The following is a 26631-nucleotide window of genomic DNA, read 5'->3' as shown; positions in this document are numbered from 1 at the left end:
GTTGACAGTTGGAACTGAGCTTCTACCTCTACTTCAGTAAGAAGGGTTAGCGAGAACCCCATGGGTTGCCATTGGGATGAACCCAGTAAGGAGAAGGAGCAAAGCCTCTTGTGTATCAGTCAAGTCTGGGTCCCTTGGGGACAATCAAGCACTATTGTCCAATGAAGGGGGAAGAAACAGCTTTTGATTTAAAAATCAGAAATGAGAAGCTGTCCTCTAGGTATGCCCTCTCCTCCAGAGATAAAGTGTGCAAACATGCCTTTATGTTTTGAAGGTCTAGGTGGCCCCCCAGAGGCAACCAGGCTCTTTTGTTTGATAAAGAACCTGAGATGAGGAAGGAGAGTGGTTGGTGGGGGGAGGTGATGGAGGCCAGGGCTTGTTAGGGTGGCAGATCCGGCACTGCGTCGTCTGCCAGTGGCCCTGGAAGAACCAGGGGGCCTACATGTAAAGGAGAAAATAATATGTTAAGTAGCAACATGCTCAGGCCCAGAGGAGAGTCAGAATCAAAGAGGAAACCCAACTCTGTGCTCATGGGCATGGCTTGCGTTGATGGGACCCCATGCTCCCATCAGGGTTCCTTCAGAAGCAGCTACCACCCAGTAAACTTCCTGGCCACCACGTGAGTCAGCATTTCAGGTGACTGCACACTTCAGAGACACTGTGCACTGATTTCCCTGGTTGCTCCTTAAGCTGGGTGCTGGGCCTTAAGCTCTGTACTTTTGGAATGTTCTAGAACATGCTGGTAAACACAGCGCTGGAAGAATGGACACCATCATCGCATGAATGTGACATAGCAAGCCTTTTTACTACATGTTCCATTGCAACCGCAGAACCAGCCCTAACTGGCCCTATCCTGTATCTAACCAGATACTGAGTTGTTTTTCAGAGCCAACAGAGCAAAACTGTAAATCATGCAGTCGAAGCATGCACAGAAGAGACTATTTTGACCTCAAATAATACCAAGAACCAAAGTTTCTCCCCCACCATGGAAATAAAAGATGACCGGAACTTGAATGCCGGAACAATTTCAGAAATGAAGGGTCTGTTGCCCAAGAAGATCCAGTGCTGACGCCCCCTTTACCCTACTTTACCATAAATGGCCAAAGCCCTCCAAATGAAACGTGCCCTGCCAGCGCTTCTGCATACCAACTGTCCTTCCCAAACTCAAAAAGTTTGACCAAACCCCAGATTAGAGAAACAGATTTGAGCTCTACCTCCTGTCTTCTTGCTGGTTGACCTTGCAATAAAGCCTTTTCTTTTCTCAAAAGCTGGTGCCCTAGTATTGTCTTCTATCCGTGTCCGGCAGCCAGCCCTTTGTAACACCCTTGCTGCTTTACAGCCAGATCTATTCTACCCACTTCCCTTGCTCCAGCCAACTGTTCCTAGACAATCCCCACTCTTCCAAGCCTGCGTTCCCTCTGCTTGAAAGGTCCTCTCCCCTCCCCACTAAGTGAAATTATATTCATCCTCCAAGACCCAGCTTAGATGCCATCTCTTCTGTGGCATCTCCCCAGAAGGTTGCATGTAGCTAAGAGGGCCTACACCGTGTTCATCAACAGAAATGAAGGTGGCAGGAGATACAGGAGGCGGAACAGTGATAGAGGGGTGGCCAGGTTAGGCAGAAGAGGATGAAACAGGACCCCAGCACAGGCATAGCCTCCTCTAAAGAAACTTTTCAAGGATTATGCTAGAGATATCACCAAAAGAACAGCATTCTGCTAACTTTTTTTCTCTGGTAGAGTCAGAAGCCACAACCTCAAATGCACTTAAATCACGGCATCCAAAGCACTTCAATGTTTTCACAGTGTCCCCTACCCTCTCCACACACACCAGGGCACAACAAGCTGCTCTCCTACCTCCCCACTAAAAGAATCACTCCACCTCGGACCTAGCGTGCACCTGCCACGTCCCGACAGGCTCCACGCCCCCGTCTTTCTCTTTCTCCCATTACTTGGCTACTGTTCATTGCACCTTGACCTTTAAGCCTCATGCCTTCTTTTTGCCTTGACTTTCCTTCCAGCTATATAGTTTTGTTGTTTTTGTTTTTGCAGGGTTTTTTTCTTTTTCTTTCTACTCCTTGACTCAAAACGTGTGTGCATAGCTTTTTTTTTCTTCTTTTTTTTAAATCGAGATTAAATACACGTAACATAAAACTTACTATTTTCATCATTTTAAGGTGAACAATTCAGTGGCACTAAGTACATCTGCAGTGTTGCGCAACCATCCTTACTATCTTGTTCCAGAACTTTTTCATCACCTCAAATGGAAATCTGGGCCCATTAAATAGTCACTCCCACCCCCCCAGCCCCTGACGACTACTGATCGTCTCTAAGGATTAATGTTTCATATTAATGAAATCATATAATATGTGGTCCTTTGTGATTGCTTTCTCTCACCTACCATAATGTTTTCAATGTTCACCCATGCTGTAGCATGTATCAGTACTTCATTCCTTCTTATGGCTGAATAATATTCCATTGTATGGGTAGACCACATCTTATTTATCCACTTATCACTTGATGGGCATTGGATTGTTTCTACTTTGGGCATGAATATTTCTGCTGTGAACGTTCATGCATAGGTTTTTGTTCCAACACCTATTTTCAATCCTTTCAGGTGTATACCTAGAAGCAGAATTGCTGGGTCACACGGTAATTTTATGTTTAACTTATTGAGGAAGCACCAAACTTTTTTGTGGATAAATTATAAGTAAAGTCTTTCCCACCCAATCTATTCCAGAAGATCCCCCTTCCATAGGCTGGCTTAAGGGCAGCACCTGGATCTTGGAAAGAAAACCAAGACTTGCCCTGATTTATTGGAGGACGTCTAGAAATTTCCCCCAGTCTTTCCGCCTTTGGGTGGGGAGGGTCAGATCCTATCAATTAGCCTGTGACTCCAGATTCTCCAGAGCAGGGGCAGAGAGGGCTGGAGGGTTGCACAGGCTTTTATAAGTCAGGCCATGCTTGACTTCCTCCTGAATCCTATTTAGCCAAAAATCAGTCACATGATCACAAACTACACTCCAGGAAGGAGGGAAAGTGTTATCATCCCGCGTGAGGGGAAAGAGGAAAATGAATCAGGGTTTGGTGAAGATGCCCACGTTTCTACAGAAAGGCCTGAGGCCATTAATGGTGTGAAATGTGTAGCGCTGTGGACAAGCGGCACGGGGGCCGCAGGGAGGGGCAGGAGATGGATTTGGGTGGGCAACAGGGTAAAAGAGTGAACGGTGGGCACTCCTCAGGACCGAGAGGCGGGGGGGGTGGCGTCCCACCATGCCCCAGAGCACCCCTTCTAAGACATGGCCAAGCCCAGAGTGGTTTCACAGGGTGTTAGAGCTGGAAAAAGCCAGAAATGTCATCTTATCCAATCTTGCCATTTTACAGAAGAGAAAACTGAGGCCCGGAATCAGAAAGTACATGCCCACAGTCAAGGCACCAGAAACACAGTTCATTGGCCAGCCATCTTGCTGGGCAGAGTTGCATTCCCCACCCAGGAACAAATCACTGCTGTTCTCCAAAAAAGGGGGAGACCTTCATGTACGGAGCAAGAGCTATTCCAGGCCACCTCTGCTGAAACAGAAACACACTCGTGGTGCCTGGGGGATACACAGTGACACCAATTACTCACTTACCATCCTCAGAAGCCAGGTGGCATTTGAAACTGCTCCGTCTTGGGAGACCACGTTCCCCCGTTGGCTGCTTTCTCTCACGTGTCTTGCCTCCATCCACTTCCATCACGCTGACAGCCTCCCTCAGACAGCGCCCCAACTAATCCACATGGCAAAAGGCATCAAGCTCAGGAAAAAACTGACCTGATGGGTTAAAATAAAAACAAGACTAAGGGGGACTTCTCTGGTGGCACAGTGGTTAAGAATCCGCCTGCCGGGCTTCCCTGGTGGCGCAGTGGTTGGGAGTCCGCCTGCCAATGCAGGGGACATGGGTTCAAGCCCTGGTCTGGGAAGATTCCCACATGCCACGGAGCAGCTGGGCCCGTGAGCCACAGCTACTGAGCCTGTGTGTCTGGAGCCTGTGCTCCGCAACGGGAGAGTCTGCGACAGTGATAGGCCCGCGCACCGCGATGAAGAGTGGCCCCCGCTCGCCGCAACTGGAGAAAGCCCTCGCACAGAAACGAAGACCCAACACAGTCAAAAATAAATAAATAAATAAATTTATAAAAAAAAAAAAAAAGAATCCGCCTGCCAATACAGGGCACACGGGTTCGACCCTTGGTCCAGGAAGATTCCCACATGCTGCAGAGCAACTAAGCCTGTGCGCCACAACTACTGAGCTACTGAAGCCCGTGTGCCTAGAGCCTGCGCTCTGCAACAAGAGAAGCCACCTCAATGAGAAGCCCATGCACTGCAATGAAGAGTAGCCCCCGCTCACTGCAACAAGAGAAATCCCATGCGCAGCAACGAAGACCCAATGCAGCCAAAAATAGATAAATTAATAAATAAATTTATATATATATAAAAACAAGACTAATGGAACAAGAGCCGAAATCTTGCAACTAATTTAGAATAGTTCAATAATGCAAAATATCCTTCTTAATAACAAGAGGCCGTAGCATACGATGATAACAATAATGACCAAAGTAACTGTCATGATGTAGTCAAACAATGTAAACACCAACAGAGACAAGAAGGGCTTGATTCCAGAGTCTGCCTGACTTGCCAATTTCAAATCCCTTAAACTTCTCATTAAGTGTGATTTTTAGTTGATCTATCTTTCATCTCAGACAGTAACCTTTAATGGAGTTAATTAATGGAACATTTTTAAATCCCCCTGTAATTTTTTTTTGATTACAGTTATAAAGTACACCATAGTAACCTTTCCTGCTTTTGTAATTACTGGTTTGTGAAATTCCAATTATTTCCTCTTTATGAACAATCACCTTTAAAGAAAGTTTCCCTGGTCATTGTTATGTGGCTTTCAGTTTGATAACAGAAATTATAAACCACCACAGCCCAATATTATAGGCCATAAAATCCATGTCACATAATGTTGCGTGTAATTACATCCTGCATTAAAATCACTCATCTCTCCATTGTCAGCCTGCGTTGTGATTATCTGTTTATATGTCTGGTTCCTCCACTAGACTCTGAAATGTTCAAGGGCAGGAACTCACAATATGTAATTCATCTCTGAGCCCCTTTTGTCGAGCAGAGGGTCTGCCCCACCAGATTCTTGTTTTGTGAGTTGATGGGTGGTTGGATAGGCATCAGAGATACCATTTGAAATGCTTCACTTCTTTTGCTCACCCAAAAAGCACTTCTTCCTTCAAGCATCTTTCCAAGCATAATACTGGTTTGTTTGCTTTCTTTTTCTTTCCACCCAATCTGAAGGAAATGACCCTAAATGTTAAAAATGCTCATCTCTGTATAGCAAGACCAAGGGTGGTATTTATCTTCTTCTTCACATCATTTTGGATTTTCCAAATTCTCTCCAATAAATATATAGTTTTGGGCTTCCCTGGTGGCGCAGTGGTTGAGAATCTGCCTGCTAATGCAGGGGACACGGGTTCGAGCCCTGGTCTGGGAAGATCCCACATGCCGCGGAGCAACTAGGCCCGTGAGCCACAACTACTGAGCCTGCGCGTCTTGAGCCTGTGCTCCGCAACAAGAGAGGCCGCGACAGTGAGAGGCCCGCGCGCCACGATGAAGAGTGGCCCCCACTTGCCACAACTAGAGAAAACCCTCGCACATAAACGAAGACTCAACACAGCCAAAAATAAAATAAATAAATAAATAAATAAAATTAAAAAAAATATATATATATATAGTTCTTTCCAATCTGGACATATTTAATAAGGGAGACTTTAATCAAATAAATCTAATCTTGAAGAAAAAACATGTAGGAAAACCTACAATGGGCAAAGCACATTGAATAGAGGTCAGTGCACACCGTGCTCTAGGTGGGACATTCACATATTCAGTGTCAGTCTCTATTATTACTAACTGTGTGGACCACTTAGAACCACTCATGTCAGGGCTCTAGCCCTGTTTTCTCATCTACAAGATTAGGGTGGTGGATTCCAGGATCTCTAAAGTCCCCTTCAGATCCCCAGTCTTAGGGTGTAAATAGCTAATTTTCCATAAGAAGTCATCCAGATCATGAGCAAGACATGGATAAAATTATCTGAGAATGTCGAGGATGGTGAGACTACTTCCAGTCAGTGGATCAGAACAAGTTGGAGAAAATGATGCTAGAGCTGAGTTTGGAAGAATGAGTAGGACGCCAACATGCTTGGAGGATGGGGGAAGGGCTGTACAGCAGAAGCTCCCTGAGCAGAGGCGGGGGTCAGGGAGGGGGGAGGGAGGGAGGGCAGAACAAGAGGGTGTTCAGTTCACAAGGGAAGAATGAACTGGCTGCAAGTAGAGAAGCCGTGGATGGAAGACAAACAAAGCTGTCTCAGGTTGAACTTTGTAACTGACAAGGAGAAACCCTCAAGATGGCAGAGCTAAGAACAAAAGGCTGAATCTTTGCCTAAAATAAAGCCACAGTGTGGCTGAGATGATTGGGTGGCACAGGTCACAACAGAAGCCTCTTAGCCAGCAAGATCGGGACTGATGGCTCAGCATCACCAAAAAGTGGGTTAGAGCACGGAATCGCAAAAAAACGATACAAGCACACCTGCAATATCCTATTTTAACTTAAAAATGTATAAATATGCATCCATTCTTTGGGTATATCCTCACTACTTGGAGTTCCACTTGATTTCCAAATCTCCTGTTCTATTCACTTGAAGTAGAACAAGAACTGAAGACACTTCGAAGCAACTGGGACCCAGAATTCTTCCCCATTTGTATAATCCTTCCCCAAATTTCACAGTTGCTTTGCCTGCACTCAATTTGACAGCAGTTTATAAGCAATTTGCCTTTATTAAGTCTTTCCCAAGCACTCGACTTAATTTCCATGGAAATGACAACTCTATTACCTTCCTACTCATATTCCATCAGTACTGCAATATTTACCTAATTTTGTAATTGCTATAACAAATAATTTTTGCATGAACAGGTTTGGGACAAGGGTAACTGACTCTTGGTAAGCATCCAGTTTCCCTGATTGGAACAGCTGTGAGCCTCGGAGGGACGAGGGCATTGGTCAGCGGGTTTTACAGAGGAAAGGAGGACCACTGGTTAGCACAGCAAGACAGGTAAGGGGAGGTCAGTTAGAAGCATGGTGTGCTGGCTCTGGGTGCGGGAGCAGATTTGTGGTGTTTGCAGATGTCTGTGGTGTTAATACTCTCAATCTGACATCCCTGAATGCAGAGATGTGTACAATCAGCTGTTGTGACCCATAAGAGCCAGCTCTAGGACACACTGGTTAAGAGCATACCTTTGGCCATGGCAATGAGAGATCTCTCCAAATGGACCATGAAGCAAGAGAAGAGGCTCTCAAGAATCTCCAGGTGAATGCCTTTCAAATGGGTTCCATTTTTTTTTAATAGTAAGGAAATATTTTCGTAAAATAACTTTCCAGCAGTTGCATGAGGTTTCCCCTCTGCCACATCTAGGCTTTCCCTCTTCACCATTGCTCTGCTGATACCTGCAACCTAGTCTCCAGGTTGAAAAGCCTCCAAGTCACCTGTATCACTCATATGACCCCAAACTCAGAATAGATCCCCAGGATGTAGGAGAAAGTGAACCCTGGGATGGACCAGAACAGGGGCAGGCTGGACCTCATCCTGATGTGCAGAAGGGGACTTTGGGAAAGAGGAGCTGGAAAAGGAGGCAATGGAATCTGCTATGGACTGAAACGTCTGTGTCACCCCAAAATGCATTTATTAAAACCTAACCCCCTAGGTGATGGTATTAGGTGGTGGTACTTTTAGGAGGTGACTAGGTCACAAGGGTGGCACCCTCATGAATGAATTTAGTGTCTTTATTAAAAAGGACTCAGAGAGCTCCCTCGCCCTTTCCACCATGTGAGGACACAGCCAGAAGACAGCCATCTATGAACCAGGAAACAGGTCCTCAACAGACACCAAATCTTCCAGCACCTCGATCTTGAACTTCCCAGCCTCGAGAACCATGAGAAACAAGTGTTTGCAATTTAAACCACACAGTATATGATATTTTTGCTACAGCAGCCTGAACAGACTAAGATAGAGTCTGATGCCTAAGACAGAAGCAGTGGGATCTCTGCTGCACAAGCTAGGAGAGCTGGGCGCTCAGGTCCCTGGGTACGTCCACATCCACACCCGGTGTAGGCAGTCCCTCAGAAGCAGTGGCCATTTACTCTCTGGGATCTGCCAAAGACACATTAGACCCCTGGGTCTAATGGGGCTCTGAGAATGGACAGAGGACCAGTTTGGGGGCTTACGTCTACGGAGGTCTGTGGTCACGGCCGTGACAGTTTCGCCAGGCTGGGGTCTGCTGTAGGACGATGGCTACCTCCCAAGTTTGTGGCAGGAGACCTGCTCCAGCCCGCGGTCATCCTCCTGCAGAGGGAGATCTCCTGAGGAAGGACTGGGGCGGAGACACCGCCGGGGATACGTCTGGTTAAATGCTCGAGTGGGGTCAAGCTGGCTTTCCTCAGAGGTGACACAAAATGACCCTCTGAGAACCAGAGTCTGTAGAAATGGCTGAGTTGGATGAGAAGCATCCTTGAGACCATTCAGTCCTCAGTGGTGATCAACCAGGTGCGCACACAGGTGGCAGGTGGAGAACGGACTCTAGCGAGCATCACCTCCCTCCTGAGGAAGGACTGGGGCTGGAAGTCAGGGGTCAGGGGCTGAGTCCTACAGTTTAAACAACTTCAACTGTGTGTCTGCCACGAGCCAGGCATTCACCTTGAAGAGACCTGGTCCCAGCCCTGCAGCCCTCAGCCTTCGCAAGCGGTGAGCAGGCAGATGGAAATTCCTCAGTGGTTTTCAACATCTCACATGCTATATACCACCCACTACTCCATCAAAGAAGCCAGGTCTCAAATCAAGTGAAACCCAAAACCCACATTTTCCTGAGGAGGAAATTAACATGTTTACAAATATTCGGCAGTAGCTGTCAGTTACGGAGCCGAGGACTCCAAAGGCATGGCACTTCCATCGGTTCTCTACGACGCAAGTGCACAAAGCAGCAATTTCATTAGTAATCAGGGATTGTTACAAATCCGGGAAGCATAAACGGTGTTATTATTACAGCAATTATTGAAAAATGCATGAGTTAAAGAGAGATTGTCACAGTCATGGAGGTAGGGGCCATTAAGGATGTGAGAACTCTTAGAAATGAAGACCCTGTGATGCTCCCCAGAGTCCGTTCTCCACCTGCCACCTGTGTGTGCACCTGGTTGATCACCACTGAGGACTGAATGGTCTCAAGGACGCTTCTCATCCTTCTCAGCCATTTCTACAGACTCTGGTTCTCAGAGGGTCATTTCGCGTCACCTCTGAGGAAAGCCAGCTTGACCCCACTCGAGCATTTAACCAGACGTATCCCCGGCGGTGTCTCCACCCCAGTCCTTCCTCAGGAGATCTCCCTCTGCAGGAGGATGACCGGGGGCCGGAGCAGGTCTCCTGCCACAAACTTGGGAGGTAGCCATCGTCCTACAGCAGACCCCAGCCTGGCGAAACTGTCACGGCCATGACCACAGACCTCCCTAGACGTAAGCCCCCAAACCGGTCCTCTGTCCATTCTCAGAGCCCCATTAGACCCAGGCACCTGCAATTGGAGCCCCCGTCCCACCACGCACCCCTTTCCTCTGGTCCCAGTTAGTTGTCTTCACGCTCTTTCCATTTTCCTAAACAAGCCCCAGAAAAAATGGGACTCCTTCTGTCCATCCTACTCAGATCTTCCTCCTGCACAAAGCATGGGGCCAGCATCTCCAGCTGCTGTGGGAGGATGGAAGAGGGAAGGGCCGAGGGGCACAGGAAATATGATTTGGGGGGAAACAGCAGTTATTACTTCCAAAGTATGAAGAACACACTTTGAGATGTCACCTGGGATGGGAGTGGCTGATGAGACCCCAGAGGATATGTTCAAATTGCTGCAGCTGGGCCATAATCCACCTCTGAAGGAGGGGCCCTGGGCTGCCCTCCCTCACCCTCTGTCCTAAATAGCGCTGAGCAGATTTGGAGAGAGCCTCAGCGGAAGGGTGCGAAGTCGGTGACAGCTCCCCCAGGCCCCTGGCAGGCATCTCCTCCTCAGCCCTCAAGGAAGAACTCCAAGAAGCAAGCAACAGCCCAACCACAGGTCCCCTTGGCTTCTGAGATGCCCCAGAGACAGGGGGAGCTTGATGCAGTGCCCTGGCCGCCTGGGGCCTAGCTCCCTGAAATCCCTGTAGTCTCTCATATTCTCTCTCCCTCCCCAACTTAGTCTGTTTGAGCTGCCTTTACCACCTATACTTCTAGGGACATTCTGTTCAGGATCACTTGGATATTCTCTAAGAAGATGGAGGCTCTCTACAACTCTCCTCTTCTCCTTCTGAGCTCTCACCAGAATTGCTTTCCACAGTCCGTTCATGGCCGTGGAGCTTTTTCTAGCATCACTCCCACACTCTTTCAGCCTCCACCCATTACACAGTTCCAAAGCTGCTTCCACATTTTTAAGCATTTGTTATATCAGGACCCCACGTCTCGATACCAATTTCTGCCTTAGTCTGTTCAGACTGCTATAACAAAATACCATAGTCTGGGTGGTTTATACTAAATGTCCATTGAAAGATGAATGCATAAAAAAGATGTGGTATATAGATATACAATGGAATACTATTCAGCCTTAAAAAAGAATGAAATAATGCCATTTGCAGCAAGATGGGTGGACCTAGAGATTATCATACTAAGTGAAGTAAGTCAGACAGAGGAAGACAAATATCACATGATATCACTTATGTGTGGAATCTAAGAAAAAAAAAGATACAGCTGAACTTATGTACAAAACAGAAATAGACCCACAGACATAGAAAACAAACTAATGGTTACCAAGGGAAAAGGGGGTGGGAGGGGGGAAATTAGGAATTTGGATTAACATATACCCACTACTATGTATAAAATAGATAACCAACAAGGACCTACTGTATAGCACAGGGAACTATACTTACTATTTTGTGATAACCTATAAGAAAAAGAGTCTGAAAAAGAATATATATGTATGTATATGTGTGTGTGTGTGTATGTGAGTGTGTGTATATATACATACATATATATATCTGAATCATTTTGCTCTACACCTAAAACTAACACAACATTATAAATCAACTATACTTCAATTAAAAAAAAAAGAATGGGTGGTTTATAAACAACAGAAATCTATTTCTCATACTTCTGGAGCCTGGAAGCACAAGATCAGGGTGGAGCATGGTCGGGTGAGGGCCCTCTTCTGGATCATAGACTTCTTGCAACATCACATGGTGGAAGGAACTAGGCAGCTCTCTGGATCCTCTTTTATAAGGACACTAATCCCATTCACAAGAGTTCCACCCTCATGACTTAAGCCCCACCTACTAGTACCATCCATCACCTTTGGGAGTTAGGATTTCAACCTATGAATGTTGGGGAGACACATTCAGATTATAGCAGAGATGATGGTTTTTCAATAATGGATTTTCTCTAATCAGGTCTGGAAGGTTCCAGAAAGGTGGTCCCAGCATTGTTCCAAGGGTTTTTCTATGTGGCACTTGGGTTGAGTCCACTGGTTCCCTGAATAAACCTGTGTTATATTATGTGTTAACATATTATCAGGAGTCAGGCTTCCTAAAGGACATCTGCTAGTCTTTCCAGGAGGTTGAATGGGGGTTTGGGAGAAGCTGGGGGCTGGAAAGGGGAGGACTTTGGGATTTGAGACGAGCCTCTTGCCAAGTAAATGAGGTGACAGGTATTTAGTCTCTTAGGTTTGGGTCATGGATTATTCTCAGACACCCTTAAGGTGGCTTTTCCTAGATCTCATTTAAAAACTAAAGGTGGGAAAGACAGATAAAACAATAGAAGAGAACAGGTGTGTTCTAGAGAGAAAAAATATAAATGGTGAAAAACTGTCAGTTATAATAAACAACTAGTAGAGCCTGTTTTTCACCCACTCATTTGGCAAAGATTAAAAATGTATAAATGCCTGAGAATTTCCTGGAAGTCCAGTGGTTAGGACCTGGCGCTTTAACTACCAGGGGCCTGGATTTGATCCCTTGCAGGGGAACTAAGATCCTGCAAGCCTCATGGCACGGCCAAAAAAAAACAAAAAACAAAAAAATATATAAATGCCTAATGCAGAAGAGAATGCAATGATATAGGTGTCTTATCTACCACTTATTGTGGTCTAAATAAGTATGGGAGGCAGAATAATGCCCCCCACAGAGGTCCATTTCCTAATCTCAGAGCCTGTGGATATGTTAAGGTACATCGCATGAGTGAATCAAGGTTGAAGAGGGAATTTGGTTGCTAATAAACTGACCTTAAAATAAGAAGGTTATCCTGGATTACTTGGGCGGGCTCAATATAATCACAAGGGCCCTTAGATGAAGAAGAGGGAGGCAGAAGAGAAGGTCAGAGTGATGACATGGGACAAGGACTCAACCCACCATTGCTGGTTTTGATGATGGAGGAAGCGGCTATGAGCCAAGGGATGCAGGTGGCATCCAAAAGCTGCAAAGGGCAAGGAAATGGATTCTCCCCTGAACCTTCTGGGAAGAATACAGCCCTGTTGACACCTTGATTTTAGCCCAGTGAGGCCCATTTTGAACTTCTCACCCTCCTACTGAACTGTAAAATGGGAATCGTGTTGTTTTAAGCCACAGTTTGTGGTAATTTATTATAAGAGCAATAGGAAATTGGTACAATTAGTATAATTTTCATTATACTGTACTACTTTGAAAGTGTGTTTTGAAAGTCTGAAAATGTTTATGTTATTTGACTGGCAATTCCATCATTAAGAAACTATTCTGAGGGAAGGTACCTGTGCTCAAAGATGTTCATTACAGTACTAGTAATAATAGCAAATAATAGAAACAACCTAAATGTCCAACAATATGGGACTTGTTAAGTAAATTAATATGTTCTTGTGATGCAATGTCATACAACCTAAAAAAATAGTTGAGGCAGGGAAAAACTTACTCAAGGTAAAATAAGGAAAGCAGGACCCCAAATTTTATATAAAATATGATATTTGTTTCATAAAAATACATCAGTGTACACATATGATATAGCAAAATGCCAAAACTAGTTATCTCTGGGCACCAAGACTATGGGTTAAATTTCTTTTGTTTCTTGTAATGTTTCTATTTTCTGAATGATCTATAATGAATATGCCTTATTTTTCTAATCAAGAAGAAATTTTAAATACAACTCCACAACAAAACAAGACAAAGCAAAAATCTCCAGTGTGCCTAACAAGGATATTTTACAAAAGTAAAAAAACAAAACAAACAAACAAAAAAAACCCGGAAGTAATAGAATTCCTTGTGTATCTGTGAATGGAGGTGGTTTTGTGTCCTAATGAAAACAGTATCTTAGAATCCTGGAATCTCGAAGTCAAAAGGGCTCTATGAATCCCCTACTCCACACCCAACTCCAGTGTGAATCTCCTCTTTGGGAGACAAAAGCTAAATTAGATTTTACCGTGAGGAGTATTGGGGATGGGAAGCTCTGTGCCTTACCTTTTAGGGCCACCAAGGGTCTGTGGTCTGGACGTTGAGTACGTGCATTGACCTATGGAGAGAAGACAAGAGGAACCATCTTCATTTGCTGGACCGTGAGGTCTCTGAGGCAGGAAGCACGTCTATTCTATCCCCAGATGTGTCAAACACATAACAGGTGCTCCATAAATATTTCCTGTGGAATGAGTCAAGGTAAAGGGACTGCGGCTGGTTCAGAGCAGGAACAGCGTTCACAGTGACTATGCAGGGGTGTCCCCCAAGTAGGTGGCCAGCCCTGCACTCCACAGCAGCCAAGGGACGTCACAATCTATGGCTCACATTCTAGTATATACGGGAACAGGCCCCAGGAGACTGGTCTTGTAGGATCAAATGCGGTGAAAGCACCCTTAGTTCCTTGGAGTAGGAGACAAAAGTGTCTTCATTTCTACTTCCTTGCCCTGGTTGGGACCAACTCAAAGTAAGGTCCCCATGACAGTAACTGGGCTGATGGGAGGCAGGCAAAGCTGGTCACAGGAGTATGCTGAAGTCTTATTTGCATGTGATCAACACAAGGAAGTTCTTGTCTGATGTACTTATGAGGGTGAAAGTAGCACTGGCGTCAAAATCCCGGGCTCAAACTCTGGCTTTGGGGGCCATCTGACCTCTCTCTACCTCCTGCCTCTTCTTTCTAGAGTTTGGCCTCACTCTTTTGCTACGTATGGGCTCCTTCCATGCTGTGGGGAAGATGACTCCTGGCTGCCAGAGTCACACCCTTCCAACCTCATGATCCCAAAGGCTAAAGGCAGTCCTTCTAACTACATGCAGCAGAAAAATCCTGGGAAGGAGCTCTGACTGACCCAACTAGAACCATGGCCAGAAGGATGGAGCCCTCCAAACAGCCAGACCTTGTCAAGAACCCACACTTCAGCAGAGGACGGAATCACGGCTCTGCGATCGACAGCCCCTCCAGAGCCATTTGGAATTGGGGGTGGGGAGGGTGAGAGGAAGTTTCTGGAAGGAAAGAGGATGCCCGGCAGTCCTAAACAACAAAATATCTTTGACAACAAATCCTAACTGCTCTTCCGGACTATGCCCACCTCCCCTGCCACTGCATCAGCTCCCCCTATTTTGTACATGAATCATCTCCGTCTCCTGCAGATTCCATCCTTTCTGTTTCAGTCATGGGCCTGTTAATTAGGCCTGTTCCTCACCGTGCTTCGGTGCCTTTGGTTCTGTGACACGGGGCTGCGGGGAAAAGCAGCTAAAGAGGACTAATTAAGACTCGGAGAGCTTTCAATAAGGTACATGGAAATGAACAAATTAACTGACGATGCCAAAAAGGCAATATCGCCCCAGTGGGGATTCCGCATATGGAGATAACATTAAGGAACGCAATAGTCATTGAGAGCAAACTAAGAATTATGAGTGATATTCAGTCCCATTACCTCCAAGGTGTCATACGTAATAGCAGGAAAATGTCATTAGATGTTAGGAGACAAAACAAACAGGTTAAGAAAGCCCTAGTGGGGGAAGCAGAGCGAAGGAAACAGTGCGACGCTGAGTTGGGGAGGTTTTGCTTGCAGTAGGAGACAAGTCCCAGGCAGAAAAACTGGTCTCTTGTTGCCGACCAGTCTTTGCAAATATGTGACATTCCGCTTTGGTGAAAGAAGACTCCTTTTTCCTCTGTTAGCTTGGATGATACTGAGGAAGGCAACTCGACACATTCACGGAGGATCCAATGGCGTCCCCTGGGGGTACCTTTCAGACAGTGGCGTCAAATGCGATCCCAAGGCCATAAAACTCATCTGGGAATTTCTTAGAAATGTAAATTCTCAAGACCCACTCCAAACCTACCCTGGTGTGGGGGGCTCAGCAACTTCTATTTTAACCAGGTTTCCAGTCCAGGGGGACTTTGATTCAAGGCTCAAGTTTGAGAACCACTGGTCTTGGAATTAGGAGCCTGGGGTCTGTTCTAAGCTGTGTGAATTACAAGCGGATTTGACCATTTAACCCCTTTGATGCTTCCAATGGCAAGTATAACTGTCCTTACCCTGCCTCCCTCACCACGTTTTCATAAGAATCCAATGGGATAGCTGATATCATGGAAAACAGTGGAGAATGACACAAATATGATAAATTATCCTGATTATTTCAGATACAGTTGGTCCAGCTAAACGGAGGTTCCAGATTCAGAGGTGCAGGGGCAGATGTTACAAAGATGAATAAAGGATATGATATGAAACCCAGGTTTCTGGAAAACATTGCAATTTTTACTTCCCAAACAAAGGGTCTTAAAAAAGGTTTGCAGGCTCTCAAACACCTTCCCCTAGACAGTTTTCTGATGAGTTAAGTGTTTTCTGATGAGTCATCAGAAGTATCTGGTTCTCATTTCCCTTTAAATTCACAGGAGCCTAAAGATGAAAAAGAACTGGGGCCGGAGACAAGTGCTTTGCCAAAGCTCCCCCGCCATCCGTAGCTGAGATGGCTCCAGGTGCTCAGCCCTGGGACATGTGGTTGGGCTGTTCATCCAGGCAAAGGCCGAGTCTTCTGGGAACCAACCAACTGGAAGGTGGGACCATCCAAGATGGCAGCCCTGGACTCCCGGAGCAAGAGAGGTGGGGCCTTGGCAGATGTAAACTATGTGCTCCCTCCCCACCCCAGATAAGGGACTCTGGTGAAAGAGGGGAAATGAATATTTAAAACATCTTCGAAGGGGAAAGGAAGACCCAAAAGTAGACATACACCTTGGTGGTGGGAGGGGAGGGGGCATGGATAGAATATCACTTTCCTTGGATACTGATGTGTAAGCTTCAGAGGTTTCTTAGCTAAATCTCATCACAGGATGTTAGAGCCTGGATACCTCCAAACCCCACTCTCTCCCTTCCTTTCAGAAAGGTTCAGGTCAAAATTCTAGTACTGGCAGCTTTAGGGTTTGAACTCAAGTTTTGACACTCCTGGTAGAACAATCTGGATGAGTATCTCAAAGGCCAGGGTCTAAGGCATTTTCTGCTTTATCTTTCTCTAGGTTCAGCTCTGATGGGGAAAGGCTCAAAGCAAACACTTATGGGGAAATGCCAAGCATCTTGTCGGTAACACAGCCCTGGGCAAGGATGCTGATTTCACAGCTAGTGTCACATTCCAGAGCAGTACCTCTGAGATACATGGAGAGCATGTCCAGCCCAAAAGCTAACAGAGGGTCCTGGTGGGGACTTCCACGAACCAATGGCTTCCTCACTGGCCATTTCCTTTATACTCACTTGCTCTGGTTATTAATGAACATGGCTGGGGAAACCCGGGCCACATGGAGAGCCTATGTAATGAGAGACTGCATTTGCATCACCAAATCTTGGTTGCCCCACACCATTTCGGCATCAGTGTGGGATACAAATTGATATTTAGATAAAAATTTAAAGTAAGATAAAATTTAAACCAAATATTAATATCTAGATTAAAATTTAAAATGCCCTTCCCCTTTAGGATCTGACCAGCTCTAATTATCTCTATACCCCATCTCCTCCCCAATCTCTGCTCATGTTAGGTTTCCGATATGCTTACCCTGCTGAGGAGCAGACAGCTGGCAACAACCTTGGAACAAGGTCAAGGGCAGGTAAGGAGAGGGGTTGGTGCTTCCAAGTCAAAGGGCTGTGCTTGAGGTATGGTATCAAGCTACACAGATCTGTGTGGGATCACCAGCACGTGAAAAAGATGACCCCAGGGGCCACCTTGGCTGAAGAGAGAGATTTGTTTGACCACCCTGCCCTGGAAAGCCCTGTGATTGTCAAGTGATTTACCAGATCTGAATGTGCGTGAGAGAATTTCTGGCTGTCTTTGTTTGATGGAGGTGATTCGTTTTCCGGACTAATTGCCAGTCTCTACACTGACACAAACATATACACACGTACTGAGCGGTGTCTTAACAAAAGCTTGGCCCATCCGTCAGAGTTGAGGGTGTTCTTGGAGGGCTAATTGACCATGCATAAATTTCCTATTGAAAATTATAGCAAAAAATGGAGAAGAGAAGAAGACAGCTTTTGCAATGAATAATTAAACCAAAGGATGCTTCTTTGGGGAAGGTGGGGAGGGCCAGGGTGGAGGAAGAGCTAATAGTCATATTTCCAGTCTTTGTAAGAGATAAATGCAGAAATACAGATTCAGAAATGTTTCCAGATCAGCGATCAAGGCCCTCCCAAATATTGTCCTGTTATGACCTTCTCCCCCATGGCTGCTGACATGATCCGACCAAACAGGTTGTGTTCTGTTTCTGGAACATGTTTTTATCCTGTGCCTTGGGTTTCTCTTTTTCCACTACTTCTCTTTTTGCTGAAATACCTTGCAAGGCTTGAGTCTTTCCTCAGCCATTTCATATTTTCCCTCCAATCTCATTTTGTTTATACATCTCTCATGAGCTTGAATTTCATCTTTTATTGTAGCTATATTGGACATCCCTCTCCACATCTGGAAGATGGGAACGGTAAATGGTGTTTCATCCTGCATCTTCAGGTCCAGTTTTCTCCGTGAGGACCCCAAGAATGATGTCGAATTTCTCTGAATGTCAGTGGTGTTTTATCAGTACTTGATTAAATTCAACTGTATAAACTGAGCCGATGACTCTTCTAGGTCACTGACTCATTCTTTCTTTTACTCAAAAAACATTCATCAGATGCTGATTCTCCTCCTGGCTTTGTGCTCAACACTGGCAAGTGACTAAGGTATTTGTATTAGTCTCCTAGGGCTGCCGTAACAAAGTACCATAAACTGAGTGGCTTAAACAATAGAAATTTATTGACTCACAGATTGGAGGCTGGAAGTCCAAAATCAAGGTGTCAACAGGGTTGGTTCCTTCTGAGGCCAGTGAGGGAAGGATCTGCTCCAGGCCTCTCTCCTTGGCTTATAAAGAGTCATCTTCTCCCTGTATCTTCACATCATCTTCCTTCTATATGTGTCTGTGTCCAAATCGCCTCTTCTAATAAGGACTCCAATCATATTGGAGTAGGGCCTACCCTAATAACCTCATTTTTTTTTTTTAAGTCTAGCAGCCTTTTTTTTTTTTTTTTAAAGTACAAACAGATTATTTTTAAAATTTATTTATTTATTTATTTTTGGCTGTGTTGGGTCTTCGTTTCTGTGCGAGGGCTTTCTCTAGTTGTGGCAAGCAGGGGCCACTCTTTATTGCGGTGCACGGGCCTCTCACTATCGCGGCCTCTCTTGTTGCGGAGCACAGGCTCCAGACGCGCAGGCTCAGTAGTTGTGGCTCACGGGCCCAGTTGCTCCGCAGCATGTGGGATCTTCCCAGACCAGGGCTCGAACCCTTGTCCCCTGCACTGGCAGGCAGATTCTCAACCACTGCGCCACCAGGGAAGCCCCACCTCATTTTAATTTAATTACTTTTTTAAAGACTCTACCGCCAAATATGATTACATTCTGAGGTACTGGGGGTTAGAATTTCACCATATGAATCTTTGAGGAGGCACAATTCATCCCGTAAGAGTACAATCATTGCCTTCACACAATGTATAGGAAAAGGAGAGAGATAAGTAAACAGGCAATTACAGTGTAGTGTGATGGATGCACAGTAATAGAGGAGATACAGGAGAGTGTGGATGGATGGACATTTAATCCATACTTGCCAGGGGGATGGAGAAAGCGACCCAAAGGAAGTGATATCTACGCTGAGACCACAGTTCTCAGTACCATAGAAAGTGTACCTTCCATTGCCAAAGTGGATGGCATAGAAGTTCCCCCAAGTTCAAATCTAGGTGGTGTCCACCCCACTTCTTCACCCCCCACAGGAGTAAGAAACACCAGAGGAAGACAGTACCTGAGAATTCAATCAGCGGGCTGGTCAACATGGAAGAAAAGCAGTCTCAGGTATTAGTCAGCTTTTGCTAGTTTGCTGTAGTAACAAGCCCTCGGGGGCTCAGTGGATTTCAACAACACAGGGTTCCTTCTTGCTTGTGCTACTTGCCCTTTGTGGGTCAACTGCTTCTCTGATCCTCATTTTATTCATCCCAGGCCCCAGGAGGAAGGCATGGACCCTCTCTAGACACAGTGATCTTACTGCAGAAGTGAAACAGTGACGGAACCTTGCAATGTCCTTTACAGGCTCTGCTGTAGACAGATAAACCACTTTTGTGCATATTCTATTGCCCTTAACAGGGAACATGGCCAGGCCTGCTGTCAGTGGGGTGGGAAATATTCTCTCACAGAACATGGGGTGGGTTTACAATGGAATGTAACCCTGTGAGGTTGGACCTGTTAAAAAGGGCGCAACAAATATTTTGATGAAATCTTACAACCTACCATACGTAGCCATATGCCAATCAGTCCCACACGTTCCCCAATTCCATCTTTCACTCAAGGCAGGACACAGAAAGAAAGCAAACCTTACTGCTTTATAACTGACACCCATCAGAACACTTTCCCTGCATAGGAATTTAATGTCATGGCCTTTGGGTCTGAGAGTCAGTGTCTGGGAGAGGAAGAAATATTGCTCTTGAAGACACCGTCGATTCAGTGTCCCTGAGAAAATGATCTATTGGCCTGAAAAATTCCTGTTATAGTGTGTAGTGAATGGCTAGGATAAAAGTTGGTGCTTCTTAGAGGCCTGATTTTCTTCTTTCTATAAGATGATGAGGCTGACACATTACTTAAGATTTCCATCTGGCCTCGGTTATAGCAAAAAGTGTAGAGCAAAATATGGAGTCTCGGGCTTCCCTGGTGGCGCAGTGGTTGAGAGTCCACCTGCCGACGCAGGGGACACGGGTTCGAGCCCTGGTCTGGGAGGATCCCACATGCCGCGGAGCAACTAAGCCCGTGAGCCACAATTGCTGAGCCTGCGCGTCTGGAGCCTGTGCTCCGCAACGAGAGAGGCCGCGATAGTGAGAGGCCCGCGCACCGCGATGAAGAGTGGCCCCCGCTTGCCGCAACTAGAGAAAGCCCTCGCACAGAAACGAAGACCCAACACAGCCATAAATAAATAAATAAATAAATACATTAAAAAAAAAAAATATGGAGCCTCGTATTTCTAGTTGAATTATATCCTCCCATTTTTTTATATGGCTTCTGAAGACTTCATTGTTTCAAATAACATTTTAGAAGTTTTTCCCTAGTTGGAAAAGTCAGTGTACTTAAAACAAAAATTTAGGAAAACAATAGAAAGTTATCCATAATACCACCTCTCCCCCACAAAAAACCACTTCTGATAGCATTTTGGTATATTCCTTCCAATATTATCTTTATATTTATTTACATATAAATAGATGATGTATATTTTATTATTTATATATATGTATTCAATATATATTTAAGAGAATAAAATCTCCTCCATTTCTCTTTTCCCTCAAGTTCTCCAAAAGAGACAGGGGACCAGAATGGCCCTTAGATCCAAATTTAATTGAGTCTTTTCCAAACAATAATTTTAAAGCTTTTGCTGGCTATATTTGTGGCTGAGGAAGGAGCCATTCAGTGGTATGGTGAATCTGCTTTTTACATGCTTTTGAATTATTCAGTCTTGAAATAGTGTTTTATAATATTAATATAATAATATTAATGTAATATTAATAAATATTATAATAATAAATATTAATATAATTTTATAATATTAATTAATCACTTTATTTACCATCTTATAAATAATATTAGCTACAAAATCGAAAAAATTTTTCATCAAGAATTGCCTAAGTTCAAAGCTGATGGGCCAGGAAGGGTGTGTGTGCAGGCTGTTGCTTGGAGAACAAGGATGTCAGCTGGAAAACAGCAACACCCCCAGTCTGCAGGGCTGGGTACCCCACAGCCACCCTGTGTATACATGATAGCTTCTCCTGGGAGCCCGATGGTTCTCATACTATTATTTCAACATTTATTGGTGTTGTAATTTAAAATGCCTTTTTATGTCCTATAACAATGTCACTCAAGCATTCATACGTCGGGATACAAGTGCCAGGGCTAAAATACACATCCCCAAATCAATAACTCACCGCGAAAGTTAAGGTGATAAAGCAGCATGGCATGCCTCGCTGTTGATTTAGGACACACTCAGCAGAAACGCAGGCGCATGTGTACCACAAGGCGGGGACAGCGGTGCTCACAGCAGTACTGCTGTAACAGCCAAACGCTGGACACAGCCCAAATGGCCATCAGCAGCCAAGCGAGCGGGTAACAAAAGGATGGCGTTCTCCAGCAATGGAGGGCTGTGCAGCTACACAGGCAGACAGACCCCAGCTACAGGCAACAGCATAGATGAACTGCACAACACAAGGAGCAAAAGAAGCCAGACCCACAAATAAATACACACTCTATGACTTCAGTTATACAGCGTTCAAGAAAGGAGACAAGATCCAACTAGAGTGTTGGGGAATGCATGTTTAGGTAGTGAAATTGTGAAGAAAAGCAAGTAAGTGATGCCTAGTAAAAATCAGGGTGGTGGTTCCTTTAGGGAGAAGGAGGTGGTGATTGGGGGGGGGGTGGATAGGAGAGACCCAGAGGGGACTTCTAGGCACTTGGCCCAGGTGGTGGGTACACAGGTGTCTGCCTTGTGAAAAACCACTAAGTTATGCATCTTTGCGCACTGTGTTGTGGGTACGTTGTATTCCACACTATAAAAGGTTATAGCAACCAGTGTGACTGTGTCATGTTCCAAATTGTGAACCTGTTTGTTCTCTATAAATATCCTCCCTCCCTTCTCTTGCTTTTACCCAGAAGGGCATCCTCCAAAGCCAGTCATAAAGGGAGAACATAGATTTGAAGGGCCAGAGGAAGAAGATGGCTTATAAGCTCAGTTTCTCCCCTTCCAGAGACTAGACAAAAGAGGACCTTGGGCAGGGTAGGGGAAGAAGTATCTGAGAATAGGAGGAAGATGGCAGAAGGAGATGGAGCGTGGGACCTTTCTTAGCAGAAGTCCAAGATGCAGAATAGAGGGGTCCAGGCTGCCCTTGAAGAGTGGCCCTCACTACACACATGACTCACACAAACAAGCTCAACCACCCACAGAAGACACCCTGCCTGCAACAATCCAAGACTCTTGTAGGAAGACCCAGCAATGCCCCCCAACAGAAGGGAAGGCACTTGGGATCGCTATGTGGGGATGGGGGGCAAAGAGAAAGACCCTTGACCACTAACCAAGGAGAACCCAATGGAAGCAGTGGCGATGTCCCCATCAGCCAGAGCCATGGGGAACCCTCCTTCATCTGGGGAAATAAGCGCTATGTCCCTACCTCATGGTTTTTATAGGCACAATCTGAAACTTTTGACCCAGCTTTTTTCTTTTTTTTTTTAAAGATTGATTGATTGATTGATTGCTATGCTGGCAGCTTATTTTTAACATCATCTCTTTCCAGAACGCACAATGACATTTGCATTCAGCTTTCAAAACATATCTAGAGCAGTGATTCAAACTTAATTCTGTGTTTGAATGACTTCAAGGCTGGCTGTCATTTTCTCTGTGCCCAACCCAGTGCTCTGTGGCTCCTTTATCATGACGTGTGCTTTGGGTGGCTGGTGGCATCTGCGTTAGCCTTCTGAGCACAGGGAGGTGGGCGGCTGTGTCCCTGAGCTGTTGCCTATCTGAAGATGCCTCTTTTGGGACTCACACAGGAGCACCACCATGTGCCACGACTCCTTTTCCCTTTAGAACCCTGGCTGCATTTGCCCACGTTGTCTCCTATTTAATGCTGCAGAAGGTAAGTCTGACTTTGACTCTTTGTCATTAGCTTCCTCTCTTGGAGTCTGCGTGGGTGATCATTCCTTTGTCCTTGGAGTTCAAGAATTTCACCAGGCTATTTTCTAGGTGTTGATCTGTTTTTATTCTTTTCACCTGGGGCCTGGTGGGTACTTTTGATCTGCAGATGTAGGTTTTTCTCAGAACTGTTTCATCCTGTTATTTCTTTGAATGCCACTCCTATTCCTTGTGCTGTGATCTCTCTTTCAGTGACATGGGTTTTCAAAATGCTGAGGCTCTGTTGTCTGTTCCCTAGAGCTGTCCTCACCTCTCCGAGTTCTTATTTCTGGTCACTTTGCCCTTTTCTAAACAGTCTGCTCAAGTTTACATCCATTCAGGGGCCTCTAAATGGAGGGTTTATTCAAATAGGTCAGTATTTGACTTATTTCCTCCCCTCCAGCTCTTGTAGATTGACTTTTCCTCTGTATATTTTTGCCAAAGGTAAATTCCACCCACCTGCCACTGAAACAAGAGGAGAGGTATTACTTTTGGCCCCAAGCACAGACTGTTTCAAGAGCAAGGCATGCATCAGCCATAGCCGGGCCAAGTGTCAGAGACTCCAGGAACAGCCCGGGTCTTAGCTCTCTTGCATATTCATTGTACATCTGGCATCTGATCTCCAAAACACAGCCAGGAAAAAAGTCAGAAGCTGGTTCTCTGCTGGAGAAATATCACCCAGATGCCCCATTTCTGACGCTGGCAATTACAACCAGCTTCTTTATGGGGGTCGTGATCGGGAAGGCCCTAAGCACTTACTCATTGGCCATCCAACTAAGTGACACAATCTCTCCTCCAATTATTTGCAAGCAAGAGATGAATGAAAAGTCAGCTCTGGCTGGATTTTAGATTGACCTTCTAATGACGGGAATTAGAGTCGTTCCATGGAGTTGAAATCATGTCTATCATCCCAAGGATAGGAGAGATTTAGGGGAAAATACATCCTTAACTTTTATGATTTTCTGAGACATTCCACAATTGTCTGTTTAAGACTTTTCCCCTCAAGCGTTCCCTGGTTACATAGTTCCAATCATTCGGTAGCTGCCTCACCCAATGCCCTCAGCATAGCAAATGCCAGGCTTTATATGTGGCATTGGTTGTAAGCTTCTGCAATTTAAATGATTTTTAACTGTCCTCTATCTATAAAGGCATCTCATACCGTCTTTGGGGAAGGATATGGTGTAAATTGTAAAGATTTCTGCAACCTAAAAGGCCTTGGTTTCACAACCTCATTGATACAAGCGTCCTCACACTTAAATCTTAGTACTTAAATCTTTAATAGAGTTGAGTTCTCACCTCCTCATGTGGAAAATCTAGTCTCTTAGTGAACTTATCCAGGTGAGTTAGCCTGTGCTCTCCTAAAAGGCAGAGCCAGAGGCAAGGGCTTATGTCCAGGTATTTTATTTTGAAAGGTAATCCCAAAGAACAGGAGTATAATATGGAGAGAGTGAACCTGCGGGGAGCAAAGCTAATCCCTGGCTGCGAGATTAAGCTGGTTAACCTTTGCACTGCAAGAAACCGGAGCTCTGACCTCCAGAGCACAGCCAGGTAGAACGCACCTCAGAACTGTTTTTCCTAGGATGGAAAAGGGTAGCTCTTACCCCACAATGGTCGTTTCCATTGACCTCACGCTTCCAGGATTGCCCAGGGGCCTGCGTCAGGATGCCTGCATGGCTCCTGCAGGCAACCCAAGTGAGGGAAGTGTCAGGGAAGAAGGCAAGAGACACCTGGTACAGCGGAGGAGAGGTGCTGCCAAGTTACACCTGCGGCAGCTGGTTACCACAGCAACAGTCAAGCCAAACGGCAGGCTGAGAGGATGTGAAGTTGAACACAAGATGCGTCCTCTGCAGCGGGCACTGGCAAGGAGTGGGTCTTCCATGTGTCTTTTCAATGTTTACTATTGCAACCAGGAGAACCCGTGCTACTAGGCACTGGTTACAGAAGAGGACCCACCACCCTGTGCAGTGGGAAAGCGATGGAGATTTGGTAGAGACAGAGGTAGAGATAGAGAAGGAAGGCACCCTAGTTTAAAAAATTAGATGAATGGAACATTTGCTAAGTAAATATAAACTTAATATAAATATAAAAGTACTCTTTGGGAACTTGTACACATACAAACTCTTTTAACTCACACTGAAAACACAGGAAGTAGGTATTATCTTCATCCCATAGATTATGAAGGTGAGTTTCAGAGAAGTAATACTCCCAGGATTATGCTGAATCCAAGTCAAGGTTTGGATTCAGGAACAACGTCTGATGCAAAAAACAACAGCATCGTATATCACCCAGGATGCTAAAATCTATCAACTCCATTATTTTAACCAACCAACTGACTTGAACATTTTTTCTTGGTTGGTTGGTTTTAAGTTTTGTGAAAGCTTCAGGCTTTCTTTCCAACTGGCTGGTGATTAATGTGGTGCTGCCAATATGAAAATGAAAATATAAACATGGCAGGGATGGCTTTTGGTAACATGCGTGCTAAGCTGATACAAGCCAGCCCCACCCTTGCCAAAACAAATAGAAATTTTGCATGCAATATCATGACAAAATACGTAATGCAGAGGTGGGTTCAAAACTAAGAAATTGAAATCCTCAACTGCCAAAAACATTCAGAAAAATTAAAAATAGAATAGAAAACCAAGGACTCTATAGGGAACCACTGGTTTCTTCCCCAGAGTATAGGTCCCAGTGGCTTGGGTTCTAATTCCTACAAGGGGACTGAGAATAGGTGTTCAGGGCTGAGAAAAGTGGGGAGTCAAAACTGTACTATGTGTATGAAGTCCAGAGATTCAAAAAACTGCCTCATCCTTAAAGAGGATATAGATGGATTCCATCTACCTTCCTAGGGAGGCTAAAGGAAGTTTACTGTCTATCAAATCATTTGGCAAGAAAGTTACCTATAAAATATCCAAACTTCAGGCAAGTTCCTCTTAAAGGCGTAAAGTTAAATTACATTATTTGAAATATAGAGGAACTACAAACCAAATATTTAACATAAAAACCTTTGCAGTTCAGTGGATCCCCTAAATGGTAACAACAGAAAGAAATATATAACTGCTCCAAAGGGATAAATTTATAACCAAGAGCATAAAGACTTCCCACAGAAATAAAATCATCCCAGATTGATATAAATTCACAATACAGAATTGCCAAAATAGGAGAAAATGAACTACACTGAGGAAGAGTGAACAGGTCTGTATTTAGAGAGATCTGGCTCCCAAGAACTGCATATAATGGAAGAAGAAAGAGGATGTGAAACAGGTGTATTTAAAATGACCAGAGAGTTTACAGTTTAAGAAGAAAGTATAATGAAGAATAGATCAGTGTGAACAGGAAGAGGCAGATTTGGAAAGGAGCTAA

General features: G+C 45.0%; 1 long non-coding RNA gene across 1 annotated transcript in view; it reads right to left on the bottom strand.

The window, feature by feature from the left end:
* The window catches only part of LOC130704945 (uncharacterized), a 276914-nt gene that overhangs the window by 63023 nt on the left and 187260 nt on the right, over positions 1 to 26631 (bottom strand). Inside the window, exons 3-4 of the long non-coding RNA XR_009005503.1 lie at positions 13581 to 13632; positions 3632 to 3811 (exon numbers count right to left, since the gene is read on the bottom strand). This is a non-coding gene — a long non-coding RNA (uncharacterized LOC130704945). The remainder of the gene's footprint in view (positions 1 to 3631; positions 3812 to 13580; positions 13633 to 26631) is intronic.

The sequence above is a fragment of the Balaenoptera acutorostrata genome, chromosome 15, assembly GCF_949987535.1.
Source record: "Balaenoptera acutorostrata chromosome 15, mBalAcu1.1, whole genome shotgun sequence".
NCBI lineage: Eukaryota > Metazoa > Chordata > Mammalia > Artiodactyla > Balaenopteridae > Balaenoptera > Balaenoptera acutorostrata.
This window is presented reverse-complemented; position numbering and strand designations above follow the sequence as displayed.